The following is a 13,648-nucleotide window of genomic DNA, read 5'->3' on the forward strand; positions in this document are numbered from 1 at the left end:
CTTTTCGCACCAAAGTACGTTCATCTCTAGGAGACAGAACGCGTCTCCTTCCTGAGCGGTATGACGGCTGCGTGGTCCCATTGTGTTTATACTTGCATACTATTGTTTGTACAGAGGAACGTGGTACCTTCAGGCATTTGGAAATTGCTCCCAAGGATGAACCAGACTTGTGGAGGTCTACAATTTTTTTTCTGAGGTTTTGGCTGATTTCCTTTGATTTTCCCATGATGTCAAGCATAGAAGCACTGAGTTTGAAGGTAGGCCTTGAAATACATCCACAGGTACACCTCCAATTGACTAAAATGATGTCAATTAGCCTATCAGAAGCTTCTAAAGCCATGACTTCATTTTCTGGAATTTTCCAAGCTGTTTAAAGGCACAGTCAACTTAGTGTATGTAAACTTCTGAGCCACTGGAATTGTGATATAGTGAATTATAAGTGAAATAATCTGTCTGTAAACAATTGTTGGAAAAATTACTTGTGTCATGCACAAAGTAGATGTCCTAACCGACTTGCCAAAACTATAGTTTGTTAACAAGATTTGTGGAGTGGTTGAAAAACAAGTTTTAATGACTCCAACCTAAGCTTATGTAAACTTCCGACTTCAACTGTATTTAGGAAATGGAGTGAGTTATTCAGGGGTATTGGGAGGGTTTTAGTGATAGACACCACTGCATTCAGTCACGGGTCTAACATTGAGTGGAGAGGGAGGACTGGTGTGTCCTGACCTGTCAGGGAGGGGAGGGATTCTTTGTTTCAATTGTTTTGATAACAATGTATATGTTTTACTGTTTTTTTCTGGAATATTTGGTTTACAATTATTTAGTTGGCAACTGAATAGTCATTTTATAGCTATCATAAGTTACTCTTCTCCCCTTTTATCCATCAAACTGGTATTCACATCACCACAGATGGATCATGGCTAATTTAGTGATCATTTCCTGTAATCTGAGGGGTTCTAATGAGCCAAATAAGCTAATTAAATGTCTTGACGTATTACATAGGAATACATTTGACATTGCTCTACTGCAAGAGACACATCTTTTAGAGGGTGATGTCTATAGACTTCAAAACAAATACTACAAACTGGCAGCTTCTTCCTTTTTACATCTAAATCTAAAGGGGTGCTTATTCTACATAAAGCAATCTACCCCTTACAATTGAAAAAAAGTGGAAATGATAAACAGGGAAGATTTACTTACATATGTTCCACTCTGTATGGAAGGAAAATAGCATTTGTATCTATTTATGCTCCTAACTCATATGACAAAGATGTTCTCCCTTCTGTAACCAGAAGCCTGCTCAATTTATCGGATGATACGCTTATTATTGGAATTGACATGAATGCCATTATTGATTCTAAGCTAGATAGATCTGGACCTTCTCATAGCTCATCACAAGTGAATGATTCCAATGCACTTAAACTATTTCTTAAAGATCTTAATCTTAATGACTGTTGGAGATTTCATAATCCCACAACTATACATGCTTTTCGCTTTCTCCAGAATTGTCTATGTTTTAACATCTACTGATATTACAGGCAACATGGAATTTATAAAAACATTACCGGCCATTCAATCTGATCATAATCCCATTCTTTGTACATGTCTAATCTTCCCAATGAAAAAGTTTGCACTGAGATAGAGGTTTAATAATACTTTACTACACAACTCTGACTTCATCTTACAGTTTAGATCCAATAAATGAAAAATAAAATAAAACATTTACCACTCAGTGGAGGACTCAACTATGGTATAGTTAACTGTAAAAGGTTTCATAAGAGGAAACACTACACATTTTCCCTCTGATTTACAGAAATTAAGACTTCAGAAAATCAGTGAATTGGAAAATCATTGTAAAATGCTGGAAGACTCTCTTAAAAACAACTATTCAACAGAGAGAGAAATTGAGCTAAAAACAAGTAGACTGGAACTTAATGACCTGTTGCGATGTAGCGCAGAATTCTTTATAATAATAATAATAATAATAATATGCCATTTAGCAGACGCTTTTATCCAAAGCGACTTACAGTCATGTGTGCATACATTTTTACGTATGGGTGGTCCCGGGGATCGAACCCACTACCCTGGCGTTACAAGCGCCATGCTCTACCAATTGAGCTACAGAGGACCAGAGGGTGCTACCAAAATACTATTTTCAAGGGAGTAGGCCTAGCCTCTTACTGGTGCTGCAGCTTAAACATGCTGAAACAAGATCATCAATACAGCTGATCAGATCTCCTACTAAGGGACTGATATCTGATCCTACAGAAATAAATACAACTTTTAGAGCACATTATTCAGATTTATACAGTTCCTCACATAGCTTTGATACTTCTGCTTCTTGGCAGTTCCTGGAGAACCTTACATTGCCCAAACTCTCTCAAGAAGAAACAGTTTTATTAGAGGAACCTGTCACTTTATCTGAACTTAAAGCTGCTCTTTTAAATGTGAAGAACGATAAAGCACCTGGTATTGATTGAATACCTCCTGAACTCATTCTCAACTTTTGGGATGAGCTAGGACCAGTTATTCTTGAATCGCTCAACATTGCTATTGAAAAAGGACAATTCCACAGAGACATCAATACAGCTATTATATCCCTAATCCCTAAGAAAGGAAAAGACCTCACAAATGGTGCTAATTTTCGGCCAATCAGTTTAATCGGAACAGAAATGAAGATGTATGCCAAAGTTCTAGCCATGCACCTAGAGAAAGTTATTAACAAGCTCATACATCCTGACCAAACAGGGTTTATTAAGGGTCGACAGGCAGCCGATAACATGCGCCGCCTGTTTCATGTGGTTGCAGAGGCTTCTAATCTGGATACCCCGTGTGCAATGTTATCATTAGATGCAGAGAAAACCTTTGACCGCTTAGAGTGGGAATATTTATGGCTTGTTCTTGAACATTTTGGTTTTGGGGTTAGATTTATACATATGATTCGCACCATGTATGTGAATCCTTCTTCTATTATATCTACAGGCACTACCCATTCTAATCCATTTACCATACAACAAGGATGTAAACAAGGTGGTCCCACCTCCCCTATGCTATTTGCTCTCTCTCTTGAACCGCTGGCACAAAGCATACGTCAAAATTCGGCTTCCTCACATATCAAAATCAAACAAACTGAACAAGCAATTTCTCTGTATGCAGATGACATACTGCTCTATGTCGCAAACGCTCAGAAATCCATCCAGCCAATAATGTCTATTTTCACAGCATTCAGCTCATGGTCTGGTTACAAGATCAACTGGTCTAAATCAGCTCTACTACCTATTAACTCCGCTATGGGAAGCGTGCAACTACCACCCATGATCCCAGTGAAGAAACAAATCACCTACTTAGGCATTACCATATCCCCCTCTAGTCACACTACTTGCAGGAAGAACTACTTAGAAACCTTTCAAAAGATCCAAAAAGACATAAAAAGATGGTCAGCTATGGCCACTTCTTTGCATGCTAGAATCTCGATTATTAAAATGAATGTCCTCCCTCGGATCAATTTTATGACTTCCATGTTACCACTGCCTCCTCCTATAGACTATTGGTCTAAACTTGACTCTGTCATAAAGAAGTTAATTTGGGGGAGAAAGAGACCACAGATTAAATATGCAACACTACAGAGAACTAAAGCATAAGGTGGACCTGCAGTTACAAATCAAATATTGTATCACCTATCGTTCCAAATGAATTTCCTGAAGACCTGGTTAAACCCAGAGGCTTCTGTTTCTTGGCGTGCTATAGAAGAGTCAATAGTTTCACCAATTAGATTACAAGATTTATTATTTTCTGGATTGACTCCTAAAAAATGTGCATTATTATTTGGACCCATTATAGCATACTCAGTAAATGTGTGGAAAGCTACAGAGAAGCATATGAGATCTAATCTTAAATGGCATTCATACTCTCCAATATGGTGTAATAACGAATTATTAGCGTGTAAAAAACCATTTACATCAGATTCTTGGTCTAAGAAGGGTATTTATACTTTCAAAGACATATTCAATTTGAATGAACTCCTCCGTTTCCAGGAAATCCGGCAGTGTTTTAATGTCCCAGGTTCATCATTTTGTCTTTACCTTCAACTCCACCTATCCATGCGAGCCTATGGGGTCCCCTGGGGAGCAGGACTAGCGATACACCCATTGGTCAAACTTCTAACGGACAGACACCTCTCAAAAGGAGTTGTTTCTAATATCTATAGTCAATTAATTCTAGCAGCACAAAAACCATTAACTCTATCCACTGTATGGGGAAATTATTTTACACTTGCTGACAGACAAATCAATTGGGAGACAGTATGGAAAAATATTTTTGAACTCTTAACCAACGGGCCTAGACATCAGTACTATAAGCTACAACACCAACAGGTCTTAACCGCTTGACAAGATCGTTGGTGTTGTATTGAGGCTGTGATCACTGCTGGTCCTATGCTTCTCTGCGTGATGGTCCCTCAGGCGAAGGCCCGTACTGATGCTCTCACAGCAACACCAATCCACTCCTGACACCAATGTAGCAAATTCATTCGGTCAGGGTTTGACCGAATGGGACTTCATGACCTAGCAGCTGCCAATCCAACACCTAAAGGTTACTGCAAGTTTCACTCCGTTGATATACGTGCGTGCACGTAGGTGGAGAGGGATTGGTGGTCCTCTGTAGCTCAGCTGGTAGAGCACGGCGCTTGTAACGCCAAGGTAGTGGGTTCGATCCCCGGGACCACCCATACACAAAAAAATGTATGCACGCATGACTGTAAGTCGCTTTGGATAAAAGCATCTGCTAAATGGCATATTATTATTATATTTGGAGTAGCAGACACCTTTTGGTAACAAGATATGCTTGCCGTTCCCACTCCCATTCACAAGGGGGCGATAGCAAAGTATTTTATTTTTGTATTTTCATTTTGTGAAAGCAGGGAAGAGTCGCCTTCCCTTGCTAGTAGTAGCTGGCAGCCTGGCTAGCTGGCTTTAACCTGGCTAAAAACATAGCAAGCTAGCTAGCCTTTTTAGCTTCCCACATCTCCATGTGAAATAAGGCGTCTCAATTTTCAGGTATTACAAGGAGCTGCCCCTTTTGTGATGAAAAACGTCATTGCAACACTGAATCTTCTGTCTGCGTACAGCTTGCAGAACAGTGGAGGCTGCTGAGGGGAGGACGGCTCATAATAATGCCTGGAACGGAGCAAATGGAATGGCATCAAACACATGGAAACCATGGAAACCATGTGTTTGGTGTATTTGAAACCATTCCACTTATTCCACTCCAGCCATTACGACGAGCCCGCCCTCCCCAATTAAGATGCCACCAACCTCCTGTGTTGCAGAAGCTTAAGACATTCTACGAAGAGGCCCTATTGAGGAGGGTACTGATGTGGTACTGATGCTGGGGCCGCTATAGTATTGTGGTATTGTAACTGCAGATTTTGGCATGCTGTTGTACCATATGTTTCTCAGCTCTGTCTACAAAGCATGACTGGTCTCTTTGATTACACTTTACACATTGTTAACCATATACCCAGAGCATCTGGGTTTGAGCACTCCAGTATGTCATGCCTAGCTAACTTCTCTACAACATGCAGAGCATCTACTGCAATCAATTCTGAAACAAAGCATGTATGCCTTATACGAGAAAGTAATGTTTTCCTTTATCTTCAGTATGATTCCTAATTGTATAGTACTTGATATCACTTTTTTTCAACAACAGAATAATGCTTTGTTGCCTTGTCCAGGAAACAACCAGTTACCATGCCGGATTAAAGGTACTATGTCTTCACAAAGTTATGCATGAGTTTACTTTGGTTCTAAATCGACTAATGTGACAACCTATCACCACCACCAGTAGACTCATCATCATCATCTTCATCATTATCATCATCATCATCATAAGCATCACTAATTACAATGGCTTCAGAAAGTATTCATACCCCCTGACTTATTCCACATTTTGTTGTGTTACAGCCTGAATTAAAATGGATTCAATATATTTGTTTTTCTCACCCATCTACACACAATACCCCATAATGACAAAGTAAAAACATGTTTATAGAAATGTTTGCAAATTTATTGAAAATGAAATACAGAAATATCTCATTTACATAAGTATTCACACCCCTGAGTCAATACTTTGTAGAAGCACCTTTGGTGGCAATTACAGCTGTGAGTCTTTTTGGGTAAGTCTCTAAGAGCATTGCACACCTGGATTGTACAATATTTGCCCATTATAATTTTTGTAATTCTTCGAGCTCTGTCAAGTTGATTGTTGATCATTGCTAGACAGCCATTTTCAAGTCTTGCCATAGATTTTCATGCCGATTTAAGTTGAAACTGTAACTAGGCCACTCAGGAATATTCGATGTCGTGTTGGTAAGCAACTCCAGTGTAGATTTGGCCTTGTATTTTAGATTATTGTCCTGCTGAAAGGTGAATTTGTCTCCCAGTGTCACGATCGCCTATGAAATACGACCAAAGCGCAGCGTTGGGAGTGAACATGACTTTAATGTTGAAATAACGACAAAACAAAACACGATCCGTAACGTCCTCAGTACATAGACTGAACATAGAACAAAAACCCACAAACAAACAGTGAAACACAACAGTATATATATGGCTCCCAATCAGAGATAACGAGCCGACAGCTGACACTCGTTACCTCCGATTGGGAGTCATTGACCAATCACCACTAAACACAAACAAAATGAAACTCACCCACCCCCAACACCACCAAATGAGATACACCCTGGCTCTAACACACAGTCCTAGAACCAGAGTGTGACAGTACCCCAAAGCGCGGACTGCGACCGCGCCTAACTACAAGCAAACAGGGGAGGGCTGGGTGGGCATTCCTCCTCGGCGGAGGCTCCGGCCCGGGCTTCCCTCCCCACTTCCTCTCCAACCCCCAAAGTACCCCTGGGCCTGTCCAGCCCCGCTGGCCGGAACCGGACTGACGACACGCGCCCTGGCTTGGTGCGTGGATCCTGGCTGGACGGCTCTGGCGGATCCCGGCTGGGACGGCTCTGGCGGATCCCGGCTGGGACGGCTCTGGCGGATCCCGGCTGGACGGCTCTGGACGGATCCCGGCTGGACGGCTCTGACGGATCCCGGCTGGACGGCTCTGGCGGATCCTGGCTGGACGGCTCTGGCGGATCCCGGCTGGAAGGCTCTGGCGGATCCCGGCTGGACGGCTCTGGCGGATCCTGGCTGGAAGGCTCTGCGGATCCCGGCTGGACGGCTCTGGCGGATCCTGGCTGGAAGGCTCTGGCGGATCCCGCTGGACGGCTCTGACGGATCCCGGCTGGACGGCTCTGACGGATCCTGGCTGGACGGCTCTGGCGGATCCTGGCTGGAAGGCTCTGGCGGATCCCCGGCTGGACGGCTCTGGCGGATCCCGGCTGGACGGCTCTGGCGGATCCTGGCTGGAAGGCTCTGGCGGATCCCGCTGGACGGCTCTGGCGGATCCCCGGCTGGACGGCTCTGGCGGATCCTGGCTGGACGGCTCTGACGGATCCTGGCTGGCCGGCTCATGGCTGGCTGACGGATCTGGCTGCTCGCGGCTGGCTGACGGATCTGGCTGCTCGTGGATGGCTGACGGATCTGGCTGCTCATGGCTGGCTGACGGATCTGGCTGCTCATGGCTGGCGGAAGGATCTGGCTGCTCATGGCTGGCGGAAGGCTCTGGCTGATCCTGTCTGGCGGAAGGCTCTGGCTGATCCTGTCTGGCGGAAGGCTCTGGCTGATCCTGTCTGGGCGGACGGCTCTGGCTGGACAGGGCTGACGACGCACCCCGTAGGCTCGGGTGCGTTGAGCAGGGACAGGCAGAACCGCACTGGGGACACACACCCCTGGCCCTACACGGGGATCAGGAACGGGCCGGACCGGACTGGAAACACCCCCAGTACCTCTCGCCGTGCCTCCACACTTTCCATCCCCCTTCGTAACCAGTGGCCCCCTTAAACTGGCGGCCATATCTGCCAACCTCCTGCACTCCTCCAACCCGTACACCTGCTGCCCCGACGTCGTGAGCCCCCCTAAAAATTTTCTGGGGGTCTCTCCTCTCCGTGGACCAGGCCTCCATCATTCTCGCCCAAATCTCGCTCCTCTGTTTCCAATTATCGCCCTTCAGCTCCTGGACACGCTGCTTGGTCTGGTCTTGTGGGTTTTTCTGTCACGTTCGCCATGAAATACGACCAAAGCGGCAGCGTTGGGAGTGAACATGACTTTAATGTTGAAATAACGACAAAACAAAACACGATCCGTAACGTCCTCAGTACATAGACTGAACATAGAACAAAAACCCACAAACAAACAGTGAAACACAACAGTATATATAGTAGCTCCCAATCAGAGATAACGAGCCGACAGCTGACACTCGTTACCTCCGATTGGGGAGTCATTGACCAATCACCACTAAACACAAACAAAATGAAACTCACCCAACCCCAACACCACCAAATGAGATACACCCTGGCTCTAACACACAGTCCTAGAACCAGAGTGTGACACCCAGTGTCTGTTGGAAAGCAGACTGAACCAGGTTTTCCTCTAGGATTTTGCCTGTGCTTATAGCTTTATTCCATTTTTTTAATCCTAAAAAACTCCCTAGTCCTTGGTGATCACAAGCATACCCATAACATGATGCAGCCACCACCATGCTTGAAAATATGAAGAGTGGTACTCAGTTAATTGTTGTGTTAGATTTGCCCCAAACATAACACTTTGTATTCAGGGCAAAAAGTTAATTGCTTTGCCACATTTTTTGTAGTTTTACTTGCATGTTTTGGAATATTTTATTCTGTACAGGCTTCATTCTTTTAACTCTGTCGTTTAGGTTAGTTTTGTGGAGTAACTACAATGTTGTTGATCCATCCTCAGTTTTCTCATATCACAACCATTGGCTTCATGGTGAAGCCCCTGTGCAGTTTCCTTCCTCTCCGGAAACTGAGTTAGGAAGGACGCCTGTATCTTTGTAGTGACTGGGTGTATTGATACACCATCCAAAGCCTAATCAATAACTTCACCATGCTCAAATGGATATTCAATGTCTGCTTTTTTTTCTATCAATAGGTGCCCTTCTTTGCGAGGCATTGGAAAACCTCCCTGGTCTTTGTGGTTGAATTTGTGTTTGAAATTCACAAACACAGATTCAGAGACCTTACAGATAATTGTATGTGTGGGGTACAAAATCATGTTAAACACTATTATTGCACACAGAGTGAGTCCATGCAACGTATTATGCGACTTGTTAAGCACATTTTTACTCCTGAACTTATTTAGCCTTGTCATAACAAAGGTATTGAATACTTATTGACTCAAGACATTTCAGCTTTTCATTTTTGTTACTTTGTAAACATTTCTAAAAACATAATTCCACTTTGACATTATGGGGTATTGTGTGTAGGCCTGTGACACAAAATCTCAATGTAATCTATTTTAAATTCAGGCTGTAACAGAACAATATGTGGAAAAAGTCAAGGGGTGTGAATACTTTCTGAAGGTACTGTATGTCTTTCTCCAATGGCAATATATCGAACAGGACAGCTTTGTCTCCTCCACTCCTTACTGTCATGAGAAGCTGTAATTATTTTCAGTATCCGCAGCACGATCTCACTCTCTTCCACATATAACCAAGCTAAAGCAACTTGCATACAAAATAGCTGACTCTATCTTTAAGCTGCATAATCAAGATAAGAAAGACGGGGACAGGAAAAGGGAGATGCGGGATGCTAATGTGAGGCAAAGCTCCAGCGACAGCAGCTATGAAACTGTGTGAGGATGTTTTAAAAACGTCAAAACTCTCCCGGTTTAGCTGCAAATATCAAGTTAGGTTGCTCATCCCACCACCATTCACAAAGATGTGGAAAGTAAATGGTGTCATGAAAATGAAAGGTAAACAAGAGGAAGAAAAAAGCGTAGATTTTTGTTTTTTGTTTTCGTAGCCTGCTGTCTGTATGCATACATGTTTCGTTCAACATATTGATATAGCACTTGTGCCAAGTGCCAGGTGCGCGCGTAATAGATGAGTATACCTTTTCTTTTGCTTGTCAACTGTGTAAGCCGATGGTTTACGCACCACTATATGCAACAGCTCAAGCTGTTGTGGTAATATGTTTGGCTGAGGATCAGCTGAGCATTAGGCTCTTGTCATGGCAACCTTTGTAAGCGAACCACCACTTTCTCAATACTCATGCAAATAAGGCCTACTCCAATATCGTGAATCAATTTAGAATTTCATTATAAATGTCACACATTCATCAAAGTGGTGCCGTAGATACACAAAAATAATGCAATATACAATATTTTGATATTTGTTAAAAAAATATGTATAGACAGATATTGCAACAAGACTTGTAAACAAAATGTACAAACACGTAGTCTATACAATATATATTTGCATACAAGATGAATAGCAAATACCCCTTATATTCAACCAAGTAGATGTAGGCTGCACCCCCTGTCCCAAGCGCTAGCTCTGCCTATATCGATAGAGTCATATTGTTATCTGTATAGGTCTTACTTCAACCATATGAATATGTGACAATGGGTATGAATCACAGGATATAAACAAATATTTGTCATTGAATAAAATCAACTGCACTTCAAAATCTCTGAGATAATTCAATCATATGATGTCACTTTTACGGTGATAAATCCATACCCTAACTTAGCCTGCATGGGTCTTTATATACGTCACAAACCCTTCTTTCACATTAATGACTAAATGTATTACCATGCTCAGAGGCATGCAACCAAGAGCCTACATAGTCACCGATTAATTATATCTGCGGTGTACTAACTGCACATGGTGCAGCAATATGTTACAGTAGGCTAAGTATTTCTGTGTACTGTAGGCTATGTCATGCAGACTCACCAGTACAGATTAGCCCTGTTGACTGGGTCAGTTCCTAGTGTCCTCACGGACTTGGCGCGCCTAGCACATCGGGCTGTACTCTGGATGTCATACAGTATGTTGCTTATTCTGTAGCCTACCATCCTGCATGCAAACTTAGATTTTGAACATTTAAAACCTAGAGAAATTATCCGATAAGGTTACGCCTTGACGTCAGCAAGGATGTGCGCACTAGTGGTACATTTAGCACATTTTTCATAATGTAATTAAGTAGGAAAGTAACACAGTTGTCATGTAATTCTCAGAAAACCCATGAAACGTAGCCATGACAGAAATATTATATGGTTCAAGGCGAACTCTAGCGGTAAGGAGGGTCCGTTCGCTGTCCATGGTGCTGAAATGCATTTCAGGCAATAGGGGCTACTTCTATGTTTGCGTCCCTTTTACTTTTGCGTTTCAATTGCATATTACATTCAAGGAACATAACATGAGATAAGATCAAGAGGTTTGGGGGACGGCAACGCTGAATTTCTATTTAGTCAACATGATTGTGTATTTCCCTATATGGGAAAGATTATATTAAACCTAACTATATGAAATAAATTAGAAAGCGATCTACATGAACGCCCTACAGTTTAGATGCCTAGATTTGATCGTCACTGATAAAATAAACACATTCCAAACAACTTAAACTATGCATGTTACCATAAAGGCATGTGCAAAATTAGTTTTAGTTTTATGCATGAATATGCAACTTCAAATCTACATTTTACGCTGCTAACTCAAGGATAAGTGATATGCTACAATGTGTTGCTAACACACGTAGCCATTGGAATATGGCTCATGTGTGAAAACTATTCTTGCTAATAACATGCAATCACTTTTACATCGTTGACTTTCAATGTACTGTGCCGATATTTAAAGACACAACTGAAACGTGTTCGTTGAATTTGTTTGAGAATTAAGTCGTATTGTGTTTACTGCGGCATTGAAGCGTATTAGAGGACAGCATTCCTCCACTACCCAGAAACATTTAATCGCTTACCTGCTTACAACAGCGGAGCAGAAGCCCTCTAGCCTTTCCCGATCCAAAACTGGAACCCTATGTCACCATGAACCCCAAGACATTTTCAAGGAGGCAGCAGATTTCTGATGAAAAATCCAGGGTTCTGTTGGTCTCGGGAATACAAGAAATGCAGCTCCTCACTGCGTCAAGCACAAGCCTCAAAGATCCATTAAACAGTGTGATTAATTCAAGGCAGAGAGCCCTGATCGAAATCTCTTTCACTCCTTGCCTTTATGTATTCCGAACAGACCAGGAGTCGGGAGTTTCCATTACGCTACGACAGGACTATTTTCTCAATCATATCCGGGCTGACACCACGTTTCAACCATCATCGGCGGGTTATAATTTCAGTTGGGAATCGGATTGGAGAATTAACTATGAGAAGGAGAAGAAGCATGTTGATCCTCAAGCCACGTTGGGGTGAAGTTAAATCTCATAATAAGATTGTTTGTCACCGCAAGGCTATAAATGGTGGAGTTCAACACAGTCTGGAGGGTAATTGTAAATCCTTTTGTTGAAGTGTGCCACTGCACCTCTAAATATAGTATTGATCAGCCATATATATTATAGGCCCTATATATATATAACCTGGCCTCACAACATTTTCATGTAGAAAAATGTTATCAACCTATTTGTTAAATGGTGGAACTTCATCAAGATAATGTTGATAGGCATGGTTAATTTGCATGCACACATGGCTTGTACATACTGAGGTACATGATTTGACTAAATACTTAATGGGACACTTTTGTAATAAGTATATTTTTTTGATAAATCAATTACATAATATTTCCCCTTCATTTTGTGTTTGTCAACATGGCAGAAAGAAAAGCTGGTATAGCTTTCCAAAATACAAACTGATATTGATATAAAGACGTTGAAAATAACTGTACATTGAAACCATCCAGTACTACTTGGGCCATGCCATAACAACCACAGGTCGTTCAACACCTGAAGCTAGATATTGGCAGCCATTGATTCCCATTAGAGCTCTTACATTTGATTTATAGAAAGTGCAGCCTGATGTCCTCTATGGTGACGTAGGCTGGATGGGGGATGACCGGTGCGGCCAGCCAGCACAGCAGCGGGCTTGTGAGGAGTTGGCGCAGGAGGCTGCATTGCCCCTGTCTCATTGCAGCACTCAGGCTCTGGACATAGGCAGGCAGGCGGGCGGCCGGGCAGCATGGTTCTGCTGCTGCAGCACTGGGGTTGGCAGGAGCACTGAGTCACTCTCACTAATATCTTTATGATACTGGGGGAACCCTGCTGCTGGGCTGGCCTGTGTTTCCCTGGCCCTGGCTGTTGCAGTGCTGGATGTCTTTGGCCTGGTACAGCAGCTGCACCTCAGTCAGGCATCAGGGGCTACAGCACTCTCTCTGAGACGTTTGGGTTATTCCTCCATCCTCCCTTGGCCTCCAGTCAAACACTAATTATTCTGTTTCAGCAGGCAGAACTAATTAATTTAGGTTGGAACCTGCCCCCCTCCCCCCCTCCCCCACACACACACACACCCCAATTGAACATTAATACACTAACCACAAACAACATACCCAATTCTGTTTATCTCTGCACAGTCCATCAAAACCTACAGTTCAGGAGCTGTGCTGTATCTTTTCGATAATAATTTATTTCCAACAAAAAATGTCTTTGATCATAACCAAAGTGAATGGACTGTCAACCAAAGTTTGCTGCGTAGCTAACAGTAAACATGGCACTAACATCAAATGAATGAGG

At 42.7% G+C, this 13,648-nt stretch overlaps 1 protein-coding gene across 1 annotated transcript in view; it reads right to left on the bottom strand.

Moving 5' to 3' along the window:
- Positions 1 to 12,314, bottom strand: part of LOC121569542 (protein ELFN1-like) — a 100,012-nt gene extending 87,698 nt beyond the window's left edge. The window contains exon 1 of the mRNA XM_041880596.2: positions 11,894 to 12,314. The gene's annotated coding sequence lies outside the window, so the exon portion shown is untranslated. The remainder of the gene's footprint in view (positions 1 to 11,893) is intronic.
- Positions 12,315 to 13,648: the final 1,334 nt, after the last annotated feature.

Source organism: Coregonus clupeaformis, chromosome 7 (assembly GCF_020615455.1).
Source record: "Coregonus clupeaformis isolate EN_2021a chromosome 7, ASM2061545v1, whole genome shotgun sequence".
Taxonomy (NCBI): Eukaryota; Metazoa; Chordata; class Actinopteri; order Salmoniformes; family Salmonidae; genus Coregonus; species Coregonus clupeaformis.